Source organism: Zea mays, chromosome 1 (genome assembly GCF_902167145.1).
Source record: "Zea mays cultivar B73 chromosome 1, Zm-B73-REFERENCE-NAM-5.0, whole genome shotgun sequence".
NCBI classification, from domain to species: Eukaryota; Viridiplantae; Streptophyta; class Magnoliopsida; order Poales; family Poaceae; genus Zea; species Zea mays.
Genome location: NC_050096.1, coordinates 209,156,214 through 209,180,403, shown reverse-complemented (window position 1 = coordinate 209,180,403; position 24,190 = coordinate 209,156,214). Strand labels below are relative to the sequence as shown.

At 47.8% G+C, this 24,190-nt stretch overlaps 1 pseudogene; it reads right to left on the bottom strand.

Annotated features, from left to right (window-relative positions):
- Positions 1 to 7,096: 7,096 nt before the first annotated feature.
- Positions 7,097 to 24,190, bottom strand: part of LOC103645233 (uncharacterized) — a 30,964-nt pseudogene continuing 13,870 nt past the window's right edge.

Sequence of the window (24,190 nt, the reverse complement as noted above, 5' to 3'; positions counted from 1 at the left end):
CAGTAGGCCACGTGGCAGCATCGGGTCTCCACCTGAGCGGGGAGTGGGAGCGCTTGTGGTATGGTCCGGACACGTGTCAGCACCGAACCCCCGCCTGGCCTTAATTAAGGCCTGGGTATGCTTTGCCTTGGAATCCCGAGACCCCACTCTGAGAAGCCCGGATCCCTCCTGAGGGGTCCGGGACCCGTCTCACGGGTCTTGTTTGTACCTGTGGAGGTCTTGAACCTCGCCCGGAGGTCCGAGCTGTGCATCCAGGGGTCCGGCACTTTCTCGTGGGGGCCCGGACCCATTGTCGCCACCTTGGAGTATATCGTCTCCTCTGGCCACGTGGCGGCCCCAGAGCCGCCCACGTGGAGGGGTTGGGTGCTGTTCACCGCGCGACTAGAGATAGCCGCGCAGACACCGTGTCTCCATACTTTAGTAAGGGGTACCCTTGATTCACGGTACCGACAGTGGCCCCCGGGCCTGCCTGAGGGGAGGATACGAGCCTGCAGGTGGGGCCAAAGCTTGATTGGCGATTGGCGCGCTGCTTCCGTGCGCTTGCTGTCATAATCACTGCCAGTCCGTCTTCGATCACGTCAACTGCCACGCCTGTCTCCGCGACTGACCGACCCGTGATCTCCGCACTTGATGGCTTTACTAGGCCATGCGCGGGGTGCCTCGATACCACTGCATTGGTTTTGAAAATTCACCTTCTCTGTCTTCTGCGGCGGCCCCAAGGAGGCACGGTACTGGCGCGAGCGGCGGTTTGACTTCTCTACACCCAGGAACCGGTGCCCAAGGAGGATGACTCGTGGGCCCGGACCCCCGCGTCAGAGACTGGGCTGTTGGTTTTGGTGGAGGTGAAGAGACGCACTACCGCAGGCGGTGGCGTGCTCCTCACGCGGCGGTTCGCCTTCTCCGCACACGGAGGCCGACGCCCGAAGAGTATGACTTGTGGGCCCAGGCCCCCGTGTCAGGGACTGGTCCGCTACTTTCGGTGGAGGTGAAAAGGCGCACTACTGCAGGCGGTGGCATGCTCCTCACGCGGTGGTTCGCCTTCTCCGCACACGGAGGCCGACGCCCAAGGAGTATGACTCATGGGCCCGGGCCCCCGTGCTAGAGGCTGGTCCGCTACTTTCGGCGGAGATGAAGAGGCGCACTATCGCAGGCGTTGGCGTGCTCTTCATGCGGCGGTTCGCCTTCTCTGCAAATGGAGGCCGACACCCAAGGAGTATGACTCGTGGGCCCGGGCCCCTGTGTGAGAGACTGGGTCACCTCGACGTGTGTCGGGCGAGGTCTTCTGTGGCGCTTCGGGGCGTCAGTTGGGGGAATCTCTCTTTAAAAAGGGACTCCCCTGAGCGTGGTAGCCATTCTCATCACTCGCAGCACCCTTTCGCCCTTGAGTTCTCCGCGCTCTTTTGCCGCCGTAGCCACCATGGCCTTGCTAGATCCTCCCGAGCGCTTCCAGCCCGAGGTGGCACTCAACTTGGTGCGCAACCTGCTCGGATGGGGTGTGCCGGCGTTCGCCAGAAGGATCTGTGTCGGTGCCTCTCGTCACGGCGATCTCACCGCCGAAGAGTTTGTGTTCTTCATCTCCAACCTGCCCAGCGGGTTGGTGCTACCGATTTCCTCTTTCTTCATGCTGCTGCTGGAGGAGCTTGGCCTCCAACCCCAGCACTTCGTGCCCTGCTTCATCCTTCAGGCGACCATTATCGCCTACCTCCGTAGGATGTCCATGGGGGCGACGCTCCTTCCCGCTTCTTCCTCCAGCATTCGGAGGGAAGGATGTTCACCAGCCTCGTGAAGGTGGACAGTGGGCTGAGCTGTGGCTCCATCCCTCACGCCCCCAACTCTTTGGGGGTGGGAAGCGAGCTGTGCTGTGGCTCCATCTCTTCGGCTTTGATGGCTTCAGTGTCGTCGAATGCTGAAGACGTCACCTGGAGGGTCGTACAAGACGTCGTACGCCGTGGAGATGGCGGCCACGTGCTTCCAGCGCGACCCTACTGATGTCGAGTAGGTCATACCTGTAGACATAAGGCTAGGGCCCTACTTGAAGGCAGATGTAATAACTTTGTTTTTGTAAGGTAATTTTTGAGTACTATTTATCGAGCAGTATTATCACTTATCTGCATACTATTTGTCCCTATCGTGTGTGGCGCTGCCGACTCCTCCCTGGTACCTGGCCCCCCTGGGATGTAGGCTCGACGTGTCGAGGCTGGATACCAGCATACCTAAAAGAGTTGGCAACGGCCCTCAGGAGGCAGCCTCGACTGGGGCCTGGACCTGAACATAGCTTCGGCTAGGGAGCGTTAGTAGCACACCCATAGGACCCATCGTCTGACATTAGCCATCCCTTGATACATGCACGAGACCTACAAGTTTTAGTTTGGGAAGCCAAGTTGTGAGTCCGGACCCCCTGGACCGCGGTTCCAAATACTAGGACATCCGTCGCAGAGTGGTGGAGCGTGCAGGCTTATGGTACGGGACCAGACTAAGTGGCTACACGGCTCCGGACCACCCCAGGAGACAAGTATCCATTCTCTAGAGCCGGACCCCAGGTTGTCAGACCCATAGGACTATAGCTCCAAATACTAGGGTGCCCATCACAGAGTGGTGGAGTGTGCAGGCTTTGGGTACGGAACCAGACTAAGCGGCTACACTGCTCCGGACCACCCCATGGAACAAGCTCCTGTTCTTTAGAACCAGCCCCCAGGCTACCGGACCCCCTGCTTTCGTAGAGGGGTCCTAAACTGCAGGCCTGGCTACTCAATTCGGATGTCATCATGCCGGAACAGATGGAAACTGCACGGGTGGGTTAGATAAAAAATAATATCCAGAAACTGCAGGATAAAACCATGGAGTCAGGAGGATAAACCTGTCATAGAAGCACATCTAAGGGGGTAAATCTTCTCTTTATAACTCGACATGCATGGGTGCAGGCCAACAGGCCGGGCTTATGAGGGCAGACCTCTCCGGGCTGGCGCATACGTATGCACAACCTAGTCACAAAAGGGAGAAAAACTCAACCCCTCAGACTTGCTCCTATCCATTAGAACTTACAGAGATGCTCCAGGGGTTAGGAAGAGGTACTCCAGCTGTAGCAAGGTGGTTACCCCCGGGTCGGCACATTTCCGTCACCTTGAAGGGTCCTTCCCAGCTAGGGCAGAGTTTACGGGACCCTTCTTGGTTCAGTACTCACCATAGGGCTAGGTCCCGACCCAGGGTTCCCTACTATGCACAAACCGTGAGTAGCGCCTGGGCGCCTAGTTGCAACGTGCATTTCAGGTCGCTGCTTGCCCCCTGTGTGCAAGAAAAGGGTCCACATCCTTACGCTGTGGCCGCTCCTGCACAGATTCGTTAGAATACTGGACCCGTGAGGAGCCCATAAAGGTTTCCGGGGGAAGACATGCTTCGGCCCCGTAGACCAGGAAGGACGGGGTCTCCCCGATGGCCTGACTAGTTGTCATAACCGGATTTGGAGTCTCCGGTGAAAACGTCCTTCAGGACCCCCTCGGGTGACTGATACCCGAGGTCCGGTTCTCCCGCGGCCACCTCGCCACTGTCGACCCTTTCCTTGCCAGGTCGGCGACGAGGAGGGGAGCCGTCCTTGGAGGTCTGCTCGTGTCGTTTGCTAACGTGCTTCGCGAGTTCGATGATCTCGCGACACTCCATGGCGCTATGGCGACTGTTGGGGTGTACAGGGCATGAGCCGCTATTACCCCTCTACGACCGTGGGTGCTTGTTGCGCTCGTTTCGGCCCCTAGTCGCAGCTGCGACGACCGAAGCAGTAGACGACAGCCTCTCGGAGCCGCGGTTCTTCTTCTTTTTGTTTTTGCCGTCCTGAGAGACGGCACCCGAGCCACCCGTCTGGGCAACCCCGGTTTGTGGTGCCGAGTGCCATGCACGGCCCTCGGCAGCCCTGGCGCACTTGTCGGCCAGAGCAAAAAGCGTGGTGATAGTTTCCACATCATGCGTGGCCAACTTCTCCAGCATTTCTTCATCACGCACCCCCTGGCGGAAGGCAGTGATGATGGAAGCATCGGAGATACGGGGTATAGTCCCTCGTACCCTGGTGAAGCGGGAGATAAAGGTCCGGAGAGTTTCCCTGGGCTCCTGCCTCACTGCATGGAGGTGAGCCTCCACGCCATGTCGCTGATAAGCACTGGCGAAGTTCGCTACAAACCACTCGCAGAGCTCTTCCCAGGAGTATATTTATCCTGGGGTAAGATTCATGAGCCAAGTCCGGGTAGGGCCAGATAAGGCAACATGAAAATATGTTGCCATTACGGCGGTGTCTCCACCCGCTGCCGTAATGGCGGTGACGTACACCTGCAAGAATTCTGACGGGTTGGTCGTACCGTCGTACTTTTCTGGCAAGTGCGGTCGGAACTTGGGTGGCCAGGTCGCCGCGTGGAGATGATCCACGAGCGCGACGCAGCCTACGCCGGCCAATGGGACACCCGCCTGAATCCGGGCGCCCGCTGGGGTCTGTGGTGCTACCGCAGCAAAATCTTGATCGAGGTTGCGACCCTCGATGTTTCATCGGCGCTCCCGCGCCCTCTCTAGGGAGACCCGGGCATCCTCTCCCGCACGCCTACGGTTGAGCTCTACCCGGAGGTCGTCGGTCTGTGCACCCCTCACCGAGGGTGAGCGCACATACACCGTCGCCTCATGTTGGCGCCGGGATGACCGCGGCCTTGACCTGGTCGAGCCGGAGTGCGCCATGCCGAGCAGTCGGTCGATGTCGTCACGCCACTGCTTCATGGCCCTTGATGAGGCCGTGGAGCTTGGGGGTGGCGCAGCAACTCCCTGGCCGCAGACAACGCCCCCGGAGCTGCCCTTGATGGAGTCTGGGATGTCTGCGTAGCTGTATGCTGTTGTGCAGCGTGGACAGCAGCAGTGCCCGGCACTAGGCGGCTGGGAACCTGTGGCATGGAAGAAGCAGCTTCTTCCTCCACCAGCAAATCGACCGAAGTCTTAGCGCGGTGCTCAACGATTTGCACCATCATACTGAGCAAGAAAACAAGCAAAAACCTAAAGCCTAAGCCCCTACCTGGCACGCCAAATGTCAGAGAGGAAATTCTTCGGTCGGGTGGCGGAACACACCCGCCCTAAATCCTAAGATGAGGAGGGGCCTAAGCGTTTTGCCTGTCTGCTAAGCGAAGAACGAACACCAGAACACACAAGGATTTAGAGTGGTCTGGGCCGCCGGAGCATAATACCTTACTCCATTGTGTGATGTATTGAGCTTGAGAGCTTGTATGAACTTGTGAGCCTGAGCTAGGTCTAAGTGAGCTTGAGCCTCAGTCAGCCTGTGTTGTAACGTTGCGTGCCTCCCCTTTTATAGCTAAAGGGGGGCACGTACAAGGGTGCTGAGCCCCGACATGCGGGCCCAAGGACATAACGGATGTAATACTTGCAGCAACTAATGCTAGTTGCCTGGGCAATCTCCTTGCGTCCTGATATCCACAGCCTGTGTAGTATTGGCATGCAGTGGAAGCTTCAAGAGAGATGATGAGCACAGTGTATGCCGCAGCACGGGCATACTGCCTGCCACCGGAGCGGACGGGCACGCCGCCTGCAGGATGGCCTGGCCGCCGCCCGTCAGCAGAGTGGACAGGGCACATTAAATGCTGAGGCAGCACATCGCTTGTCAGTGGAGTAGACAGGTCGTATTTAATGCTGAGGCGGCACATCACCGGCCAGCTTGACAGGCGGCGCGCCTCCTCCGCAATAAATGCGGCCGAGAGGCCTAACGTCTGGCTCCGCTCGCTGGCTTACGTCACGGGTAGTAGGCCACGTGGCAGCATCGGGTCTCCACCTGAGCGGGGAGTGGGAGCGCTTGTGGTATGGTCCGGACACATGTCAGCACTGGACCCCGCCTGGCCTTAATTAAGGCCTGGGTATTCTTTGCCTTGGAATCCCAGGACCCCACTGTGAGTAGCCCGGACCCCTCCTGAGGGGTCCAGGACCCGTCTCAGGGGTCTTGTTTGTACCTGTGGAGGTCTTGAACCTTGCCCAGAGGTCCGAGCTGTGCATCCAGGGGTCCGGCACTTTCTCGTGGGGGCCCGGACCCATTGTCGCCACCTTGGAGTATATCGTCTCCTCTAGCCACGTGGCGGCCCCGGAGCCGCCACGTGGAGGGGTTGGGTGCTGTTCACCGCGCGACTAGAGATAGTTGTGCGGGCACCGTGTCTCCATACTGTAGTAAGGGGTACCTTTGATTCAGGGTACCGACAAATACTATTACCATGCATGCTCCCACTAGCTATATTTCTAGTATGTTGATAACAACACTCACAACTAGTCAATTACCTAGAACTCGCTCTTCGCCGAGATGAAGATCAGGAGCAACATCTGAGTAGCAAGCACCATAGCAACAACTTGCTTCTTTAGTAAAAAGTTGTTGCAAGTATTTTAGTACAAGGAAAAATGAAACATTTACTACAAACAAAGCATTTCCAAAATGATCAAAATAACAATATATACAGTACCAACCACTTTCCCATGATAAGTTCATCATGCACAAAGTGCAGAGGAGTGCATGATGCTTATTCAATCCAACATCAACAAGGTTTAGAATTTAAAAACATAGACATAGCTTGAAACACATAGTTCATTGTCAAATACCATTCGAATCTAAGTTGAACTATTTTTGTCTTTGTTCCTCTTCTCCATAAAACGTCACTATAGGTTTAGGTAGTAAGCACGCTTGTCCTCTGGCACCTCGTCAATGTTCATAGCCATGATATTGAACTCCATCTCTTGTTCCTTCAAATCAAGCTCATAGTACCTATGCGCAAATAGCTCCTTGTATTGTCCATCACGTTTAACCTCGACGAGCTCTCGGTTCTTGGTCATACGCTCAAGCACTTCAACATAAGCAATGGAATCAACAGGTGCAGTATTTTTATTTGCACGCTTTCTCTTGCACGAGTCATGACCCTTAGAACGTATTGTCACCTCAGGTTCACCAGAAGGAAACATGTTCGTTGGTTGATCTTCATTTACGACCCTCCCTAGTCTTGTTGCAGTAGATCTTTCACACCACTTTCTCGCATTTCTCAATAATATCCAGCAATGTGTGAATTAGAAATGATGATTTTGTAGTCCCTCAAACTTCTTCATGGAATCCTTTAGCTATAAAAACATCATTACCATTTAACCCATTATGTCGCCAAGATAAAAGACTAACTAGAATATTAGTTACCATATCTTCTACCACTTTCCACTCTCATTTTGACGCTTTATTTTAAACAAGTACACACAAAACTTGTTTACTTCCTTCTGAATTGTCTTCCACTCGTGTTGTACAATTATTTGTGTCCTTTGTGGTCCTTTAGGCCTCTATTTGTGAAAGCTCTCTTGTGGGTTTTGGTGGGTTGGATGACAACCCAATTAAAGGACTAACAGGTGTGCTAAGTGTTGAACATGTGCTTAATGCAAAGATAACATGTTTCAACAAAAATAAACAAGTGTGATGGTCCAAACACTGGAATATCTATAGATAATGGACATCACAAGTAAGATGGACATTGCTTAAGTGAGACTCAGTGTGCGTAACTCAGAGACAGCCGATCAAGCCAAGGATGGAAGCAAGAAGAGCTTTGAGGTACCAAGTGCACATGAGAAGGTCAAGGATACCGAGGAACCCAAAGCCAGGGGTGAAGAAGAAGACTTGCAAAGTCAAGGTTGATCGATTTAAGAAGAGTTATGGTGCATCAAGGATCACTACATAAGGACATGACTTACAACCAATGAGGTAACATTTACAGTTATGTGGTGTAAGTCATAAGGCTCAAGATCAAGCTCGTGAAGTAAACAATGTCACTAGAAGGAGGAGTAGTGTCAAAACCAGAACTGGAAGTAGCCCAAAAGAGCTAAGTTTGCCTTGACCTTTAGTTTGGGTTGTTCCTATGTTCGGATATGTTTTATGTGACCTTTCCAAGGTGTTGGAGCTTATGTGTATTAATCTAGATCAAGTCAAGTTGACTTGATGGTTCTGAAGCTCTGTCTAAAGTAGATCAGAAATCTTGGAGTAAAGAGGTATGATCCCAAGACTTAGTTAATTGTTTTAGTGGCTAACTGTGTGTGTCTAAGTGCGATGGATCATCCCAAAAGAAGATAAATTGGAGTAAAGAAGTTGCACCAGTCTGGGAGCACCGGACTGTCCGGTGCCCAAGCTGGCCCTCGGTGAACAAACCGCTCTCGGGAAGCCGGTGGGGGCACTGTGGCTATAAATCACCGGACTGTCCGGTGTGCACCGGACTGTCCGGTGTGCCAGCTGCGCGCCTTGCCAACGGTCGGTCACGTAATCAGCGTCGGCCACGTCAGTCAAACCAACGGTCATCAAGTCGTACCGTACAGTCTGGTGCGCCACCGGACTGTCTGGTGTACCAAGTGGCCGAAGGGTGGCAACAGTCGGCTTTGCCAGGAAAGGAAGGAAATCAGCTACTGCTCACTGTCTGGTGTGCACCGGACTGTATGGTGCACACGCAGATAGGGAAGGCTGATTGCTTCCCATTTGAAGAACCAACGACTAAGGGCTCCCTTGGGGCTATAAAAGGACCCCCTAGGCGTCCATCTACATAAGTGGAACACTCCCAAGTGCAGCAACACTTTGTAGACTCATTGCAAATCATTTTGCTCTCCCTCTTTTGTGTATTTCTCTCTAAGTTGTGTAGAGGCACAATTATAAGCCTTTAGAGAGAGGGGAAGTGCTGCTGAGAACAAGATCAGGATCTTGAGCACTGTTACTCTACCGAAGTGCTATCAAGAAGGCTGTAAGTAGCCACGACAACGTTGTAACAACCATCAACATATTGGAAGGCTCTATCTATCACATTGACAGATTTGAGCACATCAGAGGATGGAGTAAGATACTCCAAGCCAAGGTGTGGCTAACTCCAACAAGGACTAGGCAAGCATTTCAGGCTTGTCTGAACCTCGGTATAAATCCTTGTGTCATGCGTGCTCTGTGGCGTGACTCTTGTCTTGTCTCTATTTCTGTTCTTTGTCTCTTGCCTTATTAGTGTGTGCACTTCATATACTCTTATCTGTGGTATAAGTTACTTGTGAAGTGCAGGACTTTTTGAGACAGGAACTTCATTTCCGCTGCCACCTACACGAAGCAATCTTCATTCCGTTGTAATCCAGTCTTCGAGTAGAGTAAGGTTTTAAGTTTTACAGTGATAATTATTATTCGCCTATTCACCCCCCTCTAGGCGACATCCAGATCATGTTCCTAGGCATAGGGAACTTTCAATTTGTCAAAGTAATTGGCAAAACGCTTCCAATAGCCACCACTCATTTGATTCATGCCAATTGTCGCATCTTGGCTCACATTTCTAAAAGCATAACATATAACCTCATCCTCCTGATGGCTGAAGTTCTTTGCTCTCCCCGCTACTTTCCTTTTTGTAATTCTGTTGTCAACTTCAACATCCTAGGTGGGCAGCCCTTGTACCTCATGCACATGTTCATTATGGTGTGAATCTTGTACGATGGACATGGTGATACAATCATATAAATGAAATTGATAGTACTTAGCACATGAAAATCAGCTCACCTCCTCATCCTCTGTGATGTTATAATAGCATCCATCAAAGTTCCATGTATCAACATTTGGAAATTATGATGGATTCAAGCTAGCGGCAAGAGTAGATCTGTTTGCCTCAATTTGCACAATGCTCAACCTATTTGACAAATAATAATCAAGGAAACCTCATCTTAGATTTTAGAAATTACATCAATATGGAATATAATGATGATTTTGTTTACTATCTGAAAGAATAACTCCTAGTTGAAGCCTGTGCAGAAAATTTACCAAAGATGTATGAGGTTGTTGAGCCCTACGTGTCGTCGACTCGCCACTGCACCATGCGCCACCACGTCATGATGCGCCCTACGCCTCCGCACCGCTCTGCACCCAACACACTATTGGTTGTGAATGGATGCATCAAGGATGCATAGAACGGTGTTTTCATCGGATGGTATGTGGATGCGTTGGGCCTACCAATAATGGTCCAGTTGTTGGAGTATTCTATTTCAACACATATGAAGTATTTTACAGATAGGCATGCGGATGCCTCAACTCTTGGAGATGGTCTTAGGCCATGTTCCAAACCTCTAAAACTAATAGTTAGCAGCTAAAATTAGTTGGGAAGTTTAGAACGGGTCAAGTAATATACCAACTAATTGTTAGTTATACCTCTCAAATAGCTATCAGTTGTTAGCTGTCTGGACCCAGCTAGTAACTTATTAGCATGTTAACAATTAGCTCTAGAGGTTTAGAATGAGACCTTAGTCTATTCTTATTTTCTCTCCCACATGGAATGACAATCCTACCCCAGTCTTAAAAAAGAAAAAATGGCCCCTCCAAAACATTGTTTGTTCGGTTCTAACATTCATAGAGAAAAAAATCTGGAACAACATGAACACATATATCAAAACAAATTTGGAACAACATGAACACATATTTCACTTTATCCAACATAATGACAAGTTTCACATTCGAGCAAAATAGGGTTCAAGTGTACGTTCAATGAAATTAGCAAGTCACCACATGACTTCTAAAATTAAAATCTACCCATAAGAACATCTGTGACAAACAAGTTTAATGACAAAAATCTAGCCACAGAACTTATGACACTACCATGACCGACAGGTCCATAGCAGGTCATTCAATGTTGATGACTTGGTGCTGAGGAGGGTCATGACCACCAAGAACAAGTACAAGCTCTCCCCACCATGGGAGGGACCATTCATTGTCGCCCAAGTCCTACTCCCATGAACGTACCGGCTCAACAAGAACAAGATCAATCATCCTCCATCCAAGCTCAAACCCTAGCTCAAGATGAAGATGGACAATGTAATGGCAATGATCAAGGGGAGATGAGGAAAATCAAGACAAGGAGGAAGAAGATGAAGTTCAGCCACTAAGAATACAAGTGCCACACCCAATAGTCCACCAAACCATTCAAAGATATCATCTGGTGGACGTGATCCTTGGAGATATACATAAGGGAGTAACCACTCATTCTAGAATTACAATTTTTTGTGAAAATTACTCATTTGTGTCTACTTTTGAGCATTGAAGATAAAAGAAGCTTTGAAGGATTTAGACTGGATGATGGTTATGCAAGAAGAGCTCAATAACTTTAAGAGGAATTAAGTATGGAATTTAGTACCATGTCCTAATCAAAAGAAAATTCCTTTATGCCAAAGCTTTTTGAATTTTCCAAACTTATGTTTCTTCGACATAGGAGGAAAATGTTCAAAACCTTGAAAATGATTTGTATTGCAAAAAAAAGAAAGTGGTGGCTCATTAAGGTCCGATATGTTAAAACTGCTAAAAACCTACATCCAACTTAGTTCTGAAATTCAATTTGCATCTCATGAACCTATGATGAATATTGATCAAGTTAGCAAGTTAGATTATTCAAATTTGCTTTGATTGTGTTGGCACCAATCACCAAAAAGGGGGAGATTCAAAGAGAAATGCGCTATATGTCATTTCTAGTTTGATTTTGGTGATCAATGATTAACATAACCTCGAGATCTAACTAGTTTGCTAAGTATGTGCTTGCATGTTCATAAGTGTCAAATTAAGAGATCTAAATAGCATATCTGTGCTTATTACCGGCCCGCTACGCCTACTACTCGGCCCGTTTTTTCCGTGCTTACCAGGTCGGTCCAGACCAGATGACCTGTTTGTACATGTCTACGCCACCACATTTGTACTCGGCACTATATTATTGGGAGCTTGTGAGCATTGTGAAGAGCTATGGTGTAACCGGATCTGATACAGACAGCCATTACTCGTTCCATATTTGATTTTATATTTTCTCTTCGGATTCGGATAGGAATATAATCAAGTTGTTTCGGATAAGATTCGAATAGATATCGACATATTATATATTCAACTTTGAGAATACAGATAAAAATCGATTACATATCAGATATTGAGTATTCCGGACTCAAATACGAATTGAATCTCAGTCCTATTAGACGGAAACAATTCGAATAGGGACTGATACCATCCATATCATTTAGGACCTGTTTGGTTCCTTTAGTCTAGGGACTAAAAGTTTAGTTAGGAGACTAAAGTTTAGCTCGTACCCTGTTTGGCTCTAGAGACTAAAATTATTTAAAACATATTAAATGAATCATAAAAGGACTAAAATAGCATTCTCCCACCCATTAGTGCAACTGAAATAAAGGAGGGGCAAAAGGTGGAATTTATATGGTTTAGTCCCTTTTAGTCACCCTTTGAGTGACTAGAGACTACAACAATTTAGTCTCTGTTTTAGTCCCATCGTTTATAATTTAGAAACTAAATATGTAGGACCGATAAGGCGACCAGAGGGGGGTGAATGGGAGCCAATCGGATTTTTCTCTCCAAACACTGAAAATTAACACTTCACTTCAATTGAGATGAAGCAAGTGCTTAAACCATAAACACATCAGCGAACTAGTGATCTCATGATTACAAAACGTTCCTAATACTCACATGAGACCAGCAAAACAAACGGATTGCAAATCGGACACCAAAAAGTCCAAAACGGTCCAATACAGTATCGTCAACAAGTGTTGTTTTCAGCAGTACGAAATTCTGTTTTTGAATTCAAAACTGAACCAAACGAACTCCGATTGAGATGAAATTTTACACACACCTGAGCAAATACGTTTCCAAGAACTCTCCAAATTTTGAGCTCAATCCGACTTGTGAATCACCCTCAGATTTAAAAATACAGCAGAAATTAGGGTTTTGTTGAGGTTTTCTATAACGAGTTCAAACTGAGTTTTTCTCAAACCGCGACCAAAATCTGCAACAACTAGGTGTATGCAGTGGTCCGAAGAGTGCAACTCACCACCAATCAATCCTCAAACCAATTCCTCTCAATGAAATCAAAGGTTTTTCAAAAACAATACAAGATCAGGAAAAGGAGAAACCAAGACTATAAAACTTCAGAAATTTCAGCAAGGATACTGTCGGAGAGGGAATTCTCTGGCCGGGTGGCGGGAATGCACCCGCCCTAAATCCTAAGATGAGGAAGGGGCTTAAGCGTTTTGCCTGTCTTGCTAAGCGATCACCGAGCACATGAACACGCGAGGATTTATAGTGGTTCGGGCCGCCGGAGCGTAATACCCTACTCCACTGTGTGTTGGATTGCTGTGGAAGCTTGAGAGCTGAGAGTCTTTGTCTAAGTTTGATCTAAGAGAGCTCTCCTTTTGTAACGTTGCATGCCTCCTGAAAGTCGCCTAGAGGGGGAGTGAATAGGGCGAATCTGAAATATATAAACTTAAGCACAACTACAAGCCGGGTTAGCGTTAGAAATAGAAACGAGTCCAAGAGAGAGGGCGCAAAACAAATCATGAGCAAATAAAGAGCGAGACACGATGATTTGTTTTACCGAGGTTCGGTTCTTGCAAACCTACTCCCCGTTGAGGTGGTCACAAAGACCGGGTCTCCACATAGAATAATCTTCACCTTCAAACTTAGGTGGTTTGCCTAATGGAACAGAGAGTAATGGAGTGCGTCTAGAAATGCGAGGATAGCGAAGGGGCATCTTACTATACTTCTTGCGCTCATGGCGCTTTGAAGTAGTGGAGGCCGATTCCGAGCCAGAGGTGGAGGGTGACGAAGAGTCGGTCTCGTAGTAGACCACCTTCCTCATCTTCTTCTTCTTGTCACCCATCCGATGGGACTTGATGGAGGAAGAGGATTCCTCCTTGTGCTTATGGGCGGACTCCCTTGAGTGTGTTCTTCCCGAGCTTGCGGACTTGTCGCCGGTCCCGAGATCCCTCTTGGCGAATGCTCCCGACATCACTTCGAGCGGTTAGGCTCTAATGAAGCACCGGGCTTTGATACCAATTGAAAGTCGCCTAGAGGGGGGGGTGAATAGGGTGAATCTGAAATTTATAAACTTAAGCACAACTACAAGTCGGGTTAGCGTTAGAAATAGAAACGAGTCCAAGAGAGAGGGCGCAAAACAAATCGTGAGCAAATAAAGAGCGAGACACGATGATTTGTTTTACCGAGGTTCGGTTCTTGCAAACCTACTCCCCGTTGAGGTGGTCACAAAGACCGGGTCTCTTTCAACCCTTTCCCTCTCTCAAATGGTCACCTAGACCGAGTGAGCTTCTCTTCTCAATCAAACGGAACACAAAGTTCCCGCAAGAACCATCACACAATTGGTGTCTCTTGCCTCGGTTACAATTGAGTTTATCACGAAAGAATGAGAAACAAAAAGAAGCAATCCAAGCGCAAGAGCTCAAATGAACACAACAAATCTCTCTCTAATCACTAAAGCTTTGTGTGGAGTTGGGAGAGGATTTGATCTCTTTGGTGTGTCTTGTATTGAATGTTATAGCTCTTGTAAGGTGTAGAAGTGTAGAAACTTGGATGCCATTGAATGTGGGTGGTTGGGGTATTTATAGCCCCAACCACCAAAAATGGCCGTTGGAAGTGTTCTGTCGCATGGCGCACTGGACAGTCCGGTGCGCCACCGGACACTGTCCGGTGCGCCAGCCACGTCAGCAGACCGTTGGGGTTCGACCGTTGGAGCTCTGACTTGGGGGGCCTCTGGGCTGTCCGGTGGCGCACCGGACAGGTTCTGTAGACTGTCCAGTGCGCCAACTGCGCGTGCTCTAACTCTGGCCCGCACTGTAGAGCATTGAATGCAGTTGCAGTCGACCGTTGCATGCGAAGTAGCCGTTGCTCCGCTGGCACACCGGACAGTCCGGTGAATTATAGCGGAGCGCCCTCTGATTTTCCCAAAGGTCAAGAGTTCAGCCTTGAGTGCCCTGGTGCACCGGACAGTCCGGTGCGCCAGACCAGGGTGCCTTTGGGTTGTCCTTTGCTCTCTTTGTTTGAACCCTTTCTTGGTCTTTTTATTGGCTTATTGTGAACCTTTGACACCTGTAAAACTTATAGACTAGAGCAGAACTAGTTAGTCCAATTATTTGTGTTGGGCAATTCAACCACCAAAATCAATTAGGAAAAAGGTGTAAGCCTAATTCCCTTTCAATCTCCCCCTTTTTGGTGATTGATGCCAACACAAACCAAAGCAAGTATAGAAGTGCATAATTGAACTAGTTTGCATAATTGTAAGTGCAAAGGTTACTTAGAATTGAAACCAATAAATATTTTCATAAGATATGCATGGATTGTTTCTTTATTTTTAACATTTTGGACCACGCTTGCACCACATGTTTTGTTCTTGCAAATTCTTTTGTAAATTCTTTTCAAAGTTCTTTTGCAGATAGTCAAAGGTAAATGAATAAGATTTTGAGAAGCATTTCCAAGATTTGAAATTTTCTCCCCTTGTTTCAAATGCTTCTCCTTTGACTAAACAAAACTCCCCTTATATAAGATTCTCCTTTTAGTGTTCAAGAGGGTTTTAAGATATCAATTTTAAAAATACTACTTTCTCCCCCTTTTGAACATAATAAGATACCAATTTGAAAATCATTAGTTTAAAATTAGGTGGTGGTGCGATCCTTTTGCTTTGGGCTAATACTTTCTCCCCCTTTGGCATGAATCGCCAAAAACGGATACTTGAGTGAAATATCAGCCCTTATAACTACTTTCTCCCCCTTTGGTGAATACAATATGAGTGAAGATTATACCAAAGTTGGAGAGTTGCTCGGAGCGACGGCGAAGGATGAGTTATGGAGTGGAGTGGAAGCCTTTGTCTTCGCCGAAGACTCGAAGTCCCTTTCAATACACCTATGACTTGGTTTGAAATATGCTTGAAACCACATTAGTCATAGCACATGAAAGAGATATGATCAAAGGTATATTAATGAGCTATGTATGCAAGACATCAAAAGAAATTCCTAGAATCAAGAATATTTAGCTCATGCCTAAGTTTGTTAAAGGTTTGTTCATCTAGTGGCTTGGTAAAGATATCGGCTAATTGTTCCTTAGTGTTAATATATGCAATCTCGATATCTCCCTTTTGTTGGTGATCCCTTAGGAAGTGATACCGAATGGCTATGTTTTTAGTGCGACTATGCTCAACGGGATTATCCGCCATGCGGATTGCACTCTCATTATCACATAGAAGAGGAACTTTGGTTAATTTGTAACCATAGTCCCTAAGGGTTTGCCTCATCCAAAGCAATTGCGCGCAACAATGGCCTGCGGCAATATACTCGGCTTCGGCGGTGGAAAGAGCTACAGAATTTTGCTTCTTTGAAGCCCAAGACACCAGGGACCTTCCCAAGAACTGGCAAGTCCCCGATGTGCTCTTTCTATTGATTTTACACTCTGCCCAATCGGCATCCGAATATCCAATCAAATCAAATGTGCATCTCCTAGGATACCAAAGCCCAAACTTAGGAGTATGAACTAAATATCTCAAGATTCGTTTTACGGCCGTAAGGTGAGCTTCCTTAGGGTCGGCTTGGAATCTTGCACACATGCATACGGAAAGTATTATGTCCGGTCGAGATGCACATAAATAGAGTAAAGAGCCTATCATCGACCGGTATATCTTTTGATCTACGGATTTACCTCACGTGTCGAGGTCGAGATGCCCATTGGTTCCCATGGGTGTCTTGATGGGCTTGGCATCCTTCATCCCAAACTTGTTTAGAATGTCTTGAATGTACTTTGTTTGGCTAATGAAGGTACCCTCTTGGAGTTGCTTCACTTGAAATCCCAAGAAGTACTTCAACTCCCCCATCATCGACATCTCGAATTTTTGTGTCATGATCCTACTAAATTCCTCACATGTAGATTCGTTAGTAGACCCAAATATAATATCATCAACATAAATTTGGCATACGAACAAATCATTGTCAAGAGTTTTAGTAAATAAAGTAGGATCGGCCTTTCCGACTTTGAAGCCATTAGTGATAAGAAAATCTCTTAGGCATTCATACCATGCTCTTGGGGCTTGCTTGAGCCCATAAAGCGCCTTAGAGAGTTTATATACATAGTTAGGGTACTCACTATCTTCAAAGCCGGGAGGTTGCTCAACATAGACCTCTTCCTTGATTGGTCCGTTGAGGAAAGCACTTTTCACGTCCATTTGATAAAGCTTAAAGCCATGGTAAGTAGCATAGGCAAGTAATATGCGAATTGACTCAAGCCTAGCTACAGGTGCATAGGTTTCATCGAAATCCAAACCTTCGACTTGTGAATATCCCTTGGCCACAAGTCGGGCTTTGTTCCTTGTCACCACACCATGCTCATCTTGCTTGTTGCGGAAAACCCACTTGGTTCCTACAACATTTTGATTAGGACGTGGAACTAAATGCCATACCTCATTCCTAGTGAAGTTGTTGAGCTCCTCTTGCATCGCCACCACCGAATCCGAATCTTGTAGTGCTTCCTCTACCCTGTGTGGCTCAATAGAGGAAACAAAAGAGTAACGCTCACAAAAATGTGCAACACGAGATCTAGTGGTTACCCCCTTATGAATGTCGCCGAGGATGGTGTCGACGGGGTGATCTCGTTGGATTGCTTGGTGGACTCTTGGGTGTGGTGGTCTTGAAGCTCGTTCATCTTCCTCATCTTGATCATGGGCATCTCCCCCTTGATCGTTGCTCTCCTCTTGAGGTGGCTCAACTTCTTGAACTTCTCCTTCATCATTTTGAGCCTGATCCTCATCTTGAGTTGGTGAAGATGCTTGTGTGGAGGAAGATGGTTGATCTTGTGCTTGTGGTGGCTCTTCGGATTCCTTAGGACACACATCCCCAATGGACATGTTCCTTAGTGCGACGCACATAGCCTCTTCATCACCTATCTCATCAAGATCAACTTGCTCTACTTGAGAGTCGTTAGTCTCATCAAACACAATGTCACAAGAAACTTCTACTAGCCCAGAGGACTTGTTAAAGATTCTATATGCCCTTGTGTTTGAATCATATCCTAGTAAAAAGCCTTCTACAGCCTTAGGAGCAAATTTGGATTTTCTACCTCTTTTAACAAGAATAAAACATTTGCTAGCAAAGACTCTAAAATATGAAACATTGGGATTTTTACCGGTTAAGAGTTCATACGATGTATTCTTGAGGATTCGGTGTAGATACAACCGGTTGATGGCGTAGCAGGCAGTGTTGACCGCCTCGGCCCAAAACCGATCCGAAGTCTTGTACTCATCAAGCATGGTTCTTGCCATGTCCAATAGAGTTCTATTCTTCCTCTCCACTACACCATTTTGTTGTGGCGTGTAGGGAGAAGAGAACTCATGCTTGATGCCCTTCTCCTCAAGGAAGCCTTCGATTTGTGAGTTCTTGAACTCCATCCCGTTGTCGCTTCTAATTTTCTTGATTCTTAAGCCGAACTCATTTTGAGCCCGTCTCAAGAATCCCTTTAAGGTTTCTTGGGTATGAGATTTTTCCTGCAAAAAGAACACCCAAGTGAAGCGAGAATAATCATCCACAATAACTAGACAGTACTTACTCCCGTCGATGCTTATGTAAGCTATCGGGCCGAATAGGTCCATGTGTAGGAGCTCGAGTGGCCTGTCCGTCGTCATGATGTTCTTGTGTGGATGATGAACACCAACTTGCTTCCCTGCTTGACATGTGCTACAAATCCTGTCTTTCTCAAAATGAACATCTGTTAGTCCCAAAATGTGTTCTCCCTTTAGAAGCTTGTGAAGATTCTTCATTCCAACATGTGCTAGTCGGCGATGACAGAGCCAGCCCATGTTAGTCTTAGCAATTAAGCAAGTGTCGAGTTCAGCTCTTTCAAAATCTACTAAGTATAGCTGACCCTCTAACACTCCCTTAAATGCTATTGAATCATCACTTCTTCTAAAGGCAGTAACACCTACATCTGTAAAAAGACAGTTGTAGCCCATTTTACATAATTGCGAAACTGAAAGCAAGTTGTAATCTAAAGAATCTACAAGAAAAACATTGGAAATGGAATGGTCAGGAGAAATAGCAATTTTACCCAATCCTTTGACCAAACCTTGGTTTCCATCCCCGAATGTGATCGCTCTTTGAGGATCTTGGTTTTTCTCATAGGAGGAGGACATCTTCTTCTCCCCTGTCATGTGGTTTGTGCACCCGCTATCGATGATCCAACTTGAGCCCCCGGATGCATAAACCTACAAAACAGGTTTAGTTCTTGATTTTAGGTACCCAAATGGTTTTGGGTCCTTTGACATTAGATACAAGAACTTTGGGTACCCAAACACAAGTCTTTGACCCCTTGTGCCGGCCCCCGACATATTTGGCAACTACCTTGCCGGATTTGTTAGTTAAAACATAAGATGCATCAAAAGTTTTAAATGAAATGTTATGATCATTTGATGCACTAGGAGTTTTCTTCTTAGACAATTTAGCACGGGTTGATTGCCTAGAGCTAGATGTCTCACCCTTATACATAAAAGCATGATTAGGGCCAGAGTGAGACTTCCTAGAGTGAATTCTCCTAATTTTTCTCTCAGGATAACCGACAGGGTACAAAATGTAACCCTCGTTATCCTGAGGCATGGGAGCTTTGCCCTTAACAAAGTTTGACAATCTTTTAGGAGGGGCATTAAGTTTGACATTGTCCCCCTTTTGGAAGCCAATGCCATCCTTGATGCCAGGGTGTCTCCCATTATAGAGCATGCTTCTAGCAAATTTAAATTTTTCATTTTCCAAGTCATGCTCATTAATTTTTGCATTAAGTTGAGCTATGTGATCATTTTGTTTCTTAATTAAGGCTAGGTGGTCATGGATAGCATCAACATTAATGTCTCTACATCTAGTACAAATGGAAGTATGCTCAACGGTAGATGTATAGGGTTTGCAAGATTTTAATTCAACAACCTTAGCATGTAATATATCATTTTCACTTCTAAGGTTAGAAATAGTAACATTGCAAACATCAAAGTCTTGAGCCTTAGCAATCAAATTTTTATTTTCATTTCTAAGGCTAGCAAGAGAATCATTCAATTTTTCAATCTTAGCAAGCAAATTAGCATTATCATTTCTAAGATTGGAAATCGAATCATCACAACCATTAGAATCAACCTTAGCAATAAGTTTAGCATTTTCATTTCTAAGGTTGGCAATAGTATCATGGCAAGTGCTTAGCTCACTAGATAATTTTTCACATTTTTCTACTTCTAGAGCATAAGCATTCTTAACCTTAACATGCTTCTTGTTTTCTTTAATAAGGAAGTCCTCTTGGGAGTCCAAGATATCATCCTTCTCATGAATAGCACTAATTAATTCATTTAATTTTTCTTTTTGTTGCATGTTTAGGTTGGCAAAAAGGGTGCGCAAGTTATCCTCCTCATCACTACAATTATCCTCATCACTAGAGGTTTCATATTTAGTGGAGGATCTTGATTTTACCTTCTTCCTTTTGTCGTCCTTTGCCATGAGGCACTTGTGGCCGACGTTGGGAAAGAGAAGACCCTTGGTGACGGTGATGTTTGCGGTGTCCTCGTTGGAGGAGTCGGTGGAGCTCTCGTCGGAGTCCCATTCCCGGCAAACATGAGCATTGCCGCCCTTCTTCTTGTAGTACCTCTTCTTCTCCTTTCTTCTCCCCTTCTTGTCATCGCCCCTGTCACTATCACTAGATAATGGACATTTAGCAATGAAATGACCGGGCTTACCACACTTGTAGCATACTTTCTTGGAGCGGGGCTTGTAATCCTTCCCCCTCCTTTGTTTGAGGATTTGGCGGAAGCTCTTGATGATGAGCGTCATTTCCTCGTTGTCGAGCTTGGAGGCGTCGATGGGTGTTCTACTTGATGTAGATTCCTCCTTCTTCTCCTCCGTCGCCTTGAATGCGACCGGTTGTGCTTCGGACGTGGAGGGGCCATCTAGCTCAACAATTTTCTTTGAGCCTTTGATCATCAATTCAAAGCTCACAAAATTCTCTATCACTTCCTTGGGAGTCATTAGTGTATATCTAGGATTGCCACAAATTAATTGAACTTGAGTAGGGTTAAGGAAAACAAGTGATCTAAGAATAACCTTAACCATTTCGTGGTCATCCCATTTTTTGCTCCCGAGGTTGCGCACTTGGTTCACCAAGGTTTTGAGCCGGTTGACATGTCTTGTGGCTCCTCCCCTTGGCGAAGTCGGAAGCGGCCGAGCTCCCCCTCGATCGTCTCCCGCTTGGTGATTTTGGTCACCTCGTCTCCTTCGTGTGCGGTCTTTAGCACGTCCCAAATTTCCTTTGCACTCTTCAACCCTTGCACCTTATTATACTCCTCTCGACTTAGAGAGGCGAGGAGTATAGTTGTGGCTTGGGAGTTGAAGTGTTGGATTTGTTCGACCTCCTCCGAGTCGTAATCATTGTCTCCCTTCTTTGGTACCTGCACTCCATACTCAACAATATCCCATATGCTTTTGTGGAGTGAGGTTAGGTGATGCCTCATTTTATCACTCCACATAGAATAATCTTCACCTTCAAACATAGGTGGTTTGCCTAATGGAACGAAGAGTAATGGAGTGCGTCTAGAAATGCGAGGATAGCGAAGGGGCATCTTACTATACTTCTTGCGCTCATGGCGCTTTGAAGTAGTGGAGGCCGATTCCGAGCCGGAGGTGGAGGGTGACGAAGAGTCGGTCTCGTAGTAGACCACCTTCCTCATCTTCTTCTTCTTGTCACCCATCCAATGGGACTTGATGGAGGAAGAGGATTCCTCCTTGTGCTTGTGGGCGGACTCCCTTGAGTGTGTTCTTCCCGAACTTGCGGACTTGTCGCCGGTCCCGAGATCCCTCTTGGCGGATGCTCCCGACATCACTTCGAGCGGTTAGGCTCTAATGAAGCATCGGACTTTGATACCAATTGAAAGTCGCCTAGAGGGGGGTGAATAGGGCGAATCTGAAATTTATAAACTTAAGCACAACTACAAGCCGGGTTAGCGTTAGAAATAGAAACGAGTCCAAGAGAGAGGGCACACAACAAATCATGAGCAAATAAAGAGCGAGACACGATGATTTGTTTTATCGAGGTTCAGTTCTTGCAAACCTACTCCCCATTGAGGTGGTCACAAAGACCGGGTCTCTTTCAACCCTTTCCCTCTCTCAAACGGTCACCTAGACCGAGTGAGCTTCTCTTCTCAATCAAACGGAACACAAAGTTCCCGCAAGGACCACCACACAATTGGTGTCTCTTGCCTCGGTTACAATTGAGTTTATCACGAAAGAATGAGAAACAAAAAGAAGCAATCCAAGCGCAAGAGCTCAAATGAACACAACAAATCTCTCTCTCTAATCACTAAAACTTTGTGTGGAGTTGGGAGAGGATTTGATCTCTTTGGTGTGTCTTGTATTGAATGCTATAGCTCTTGTAAGGTGTAAAAGTGTAGAAACTTGGATGCCATTGAATGTGGGGTGGTTGGGGCATTTATAGCCCCAACCACCAAAAATGGTCGTTGGAAGTGTGCTGTCGCATGGCGCACTGGACAGTTCGGTGCGCCACCGGACACTGTCCGGTGCGCCAGCCACGTCAGCAGACCGTTGGGGTTCGACCGTTGGAGCTTTGACTTGTGGGGCCTCTGGGCTATCCGGTGGCGCACCGGACAGGTTCTGTAGACTGTCCGGTGCGCCAACTGCGCGTGCTCTGACTCTGGCACGCACTGTAGCGCATTGAATGCGGTTGCAGTCGATCGTTGCACGCGAAGTAGCCGTTGCTCCGCTGGCACACCGGACAGTCCGGTGAATTATAGCGAAGCGCCCTCTGATTTTCTCGAAGGTGAAGAGTTCAGCCTCGAGTGCCCTGGTGCACCGGACACTGTCCGGTGGCACACCAGACAGTCCGGTGCGCCAGACCAGGGTGCCTTTGGGTTGTCCTTTGCTCTCTTTGTTTGAACCCTTTCTTGGTCTTTTTATTGGCTTATTGTGAACCTTTGACACCTGTAAAGCTTATAGACTAGAGCAAAACTAGTTAGTCCAATTATTTGTGTTGGGCAATTCAACCACCAAAATCAATTAGGAAAAAGGTGTAAGCCTAATTCCCTTTCACCTCCCCTTTTATAGCTAAAGGGGGCATGTACAAGGGTACTGAACCCCGACATGTGGGCTTAGGAACATAACGGATGTAGTACTTGGAGCTACTAATGTTCGCTGCTAGAGCAATCTTCTTGCACCCTGACATCCGAGATCTGCGTTATCGGCGTGCAGGGGAAGCTTCTCGTATAAGGGATGATGGACACAGTGCGTCGCGCAGCACGGGCGTACTGTTTGACAATGGACTGGACAGGCGCGCCGTCTGCAGGATGGCACTGGCGCCACCTGCCAGCGGAGTGGACATGACGCATTAAATGCTGAGGGGGCACATCGCCTGTCAGCAGGGTGGACAGGCGGCGCGTCCTCTCCGCAATAAATGCAGAAACCGTGCGGCCTAGAGGCTTTACGTCAGGCTCCGCCCGCTGGCTTATGTCACGGGCAACAAGCCATGTGGCAGCATCGGGTCTCCACTTGAGCGGGGAGCGCAAGTGCACAGGATAAGGCATGGACACGTGTTAGTACCAGACCCTTGCTTATGCCAGGGTATCCCCTGTCCTGGGACCTTGTTGTGGCCCGGACCTTACTCGGAGGGATCTGGACCCCATCCAAGGGACCCGGCATGCTTACTTGGGAGTCCGGACCGTAATCATGGGTCCGGGTTGTGCGTACAGGGGTCTGGTGCTTCCTCGCGGAGGTCCAGTCCAACTGATACATCCTAGGATGTATCATCCTTTCTCGCCACGTGGTGCCCCTTGAGCCGTCCGCGTGGTGGGGTCGGGTGCTGTTCACCGTGCGGCTAGAGAACGACGTACGGGCACCACGTCTTCATACTATAGTAAGGGGTACCCCTGATTCAGGGTACCGACAGTGGCCCCCGGGCCCGCCTCAGAGGAGGATACGAGCCTGCAGGTGGGGCCAAAGTTTGATTAGTGATTGGCTCGTTGTTTCTACGCGCCCGTTGGTATAGTTATTGACGGTCCGCCCTTGGTCACGCCGACTGCCACACCTGTCCCCGCGGCTGGCTGACCCGTGACCTCCGCACTTAATGGCTTTGTTGGGCCATGCGCGGGGTGCCTCGAGTCGCTGCATTGGTTTTGAAAATTTAACCTCTCAGTCTTCTACGGCGACCCTGAGGAGGCGCGGCATTAGCGCGAGCGGCGGTGCGACTTCTCTGCATCCAGTAACCAGCGCGCCAGGTGCATGGCATGTGGGCCTGGGCCCCCATGCCAGAGGTTGGACCACTGATTGCAGTGAGGACGAGGGGGCGCACTACCGCGGGGCGGTA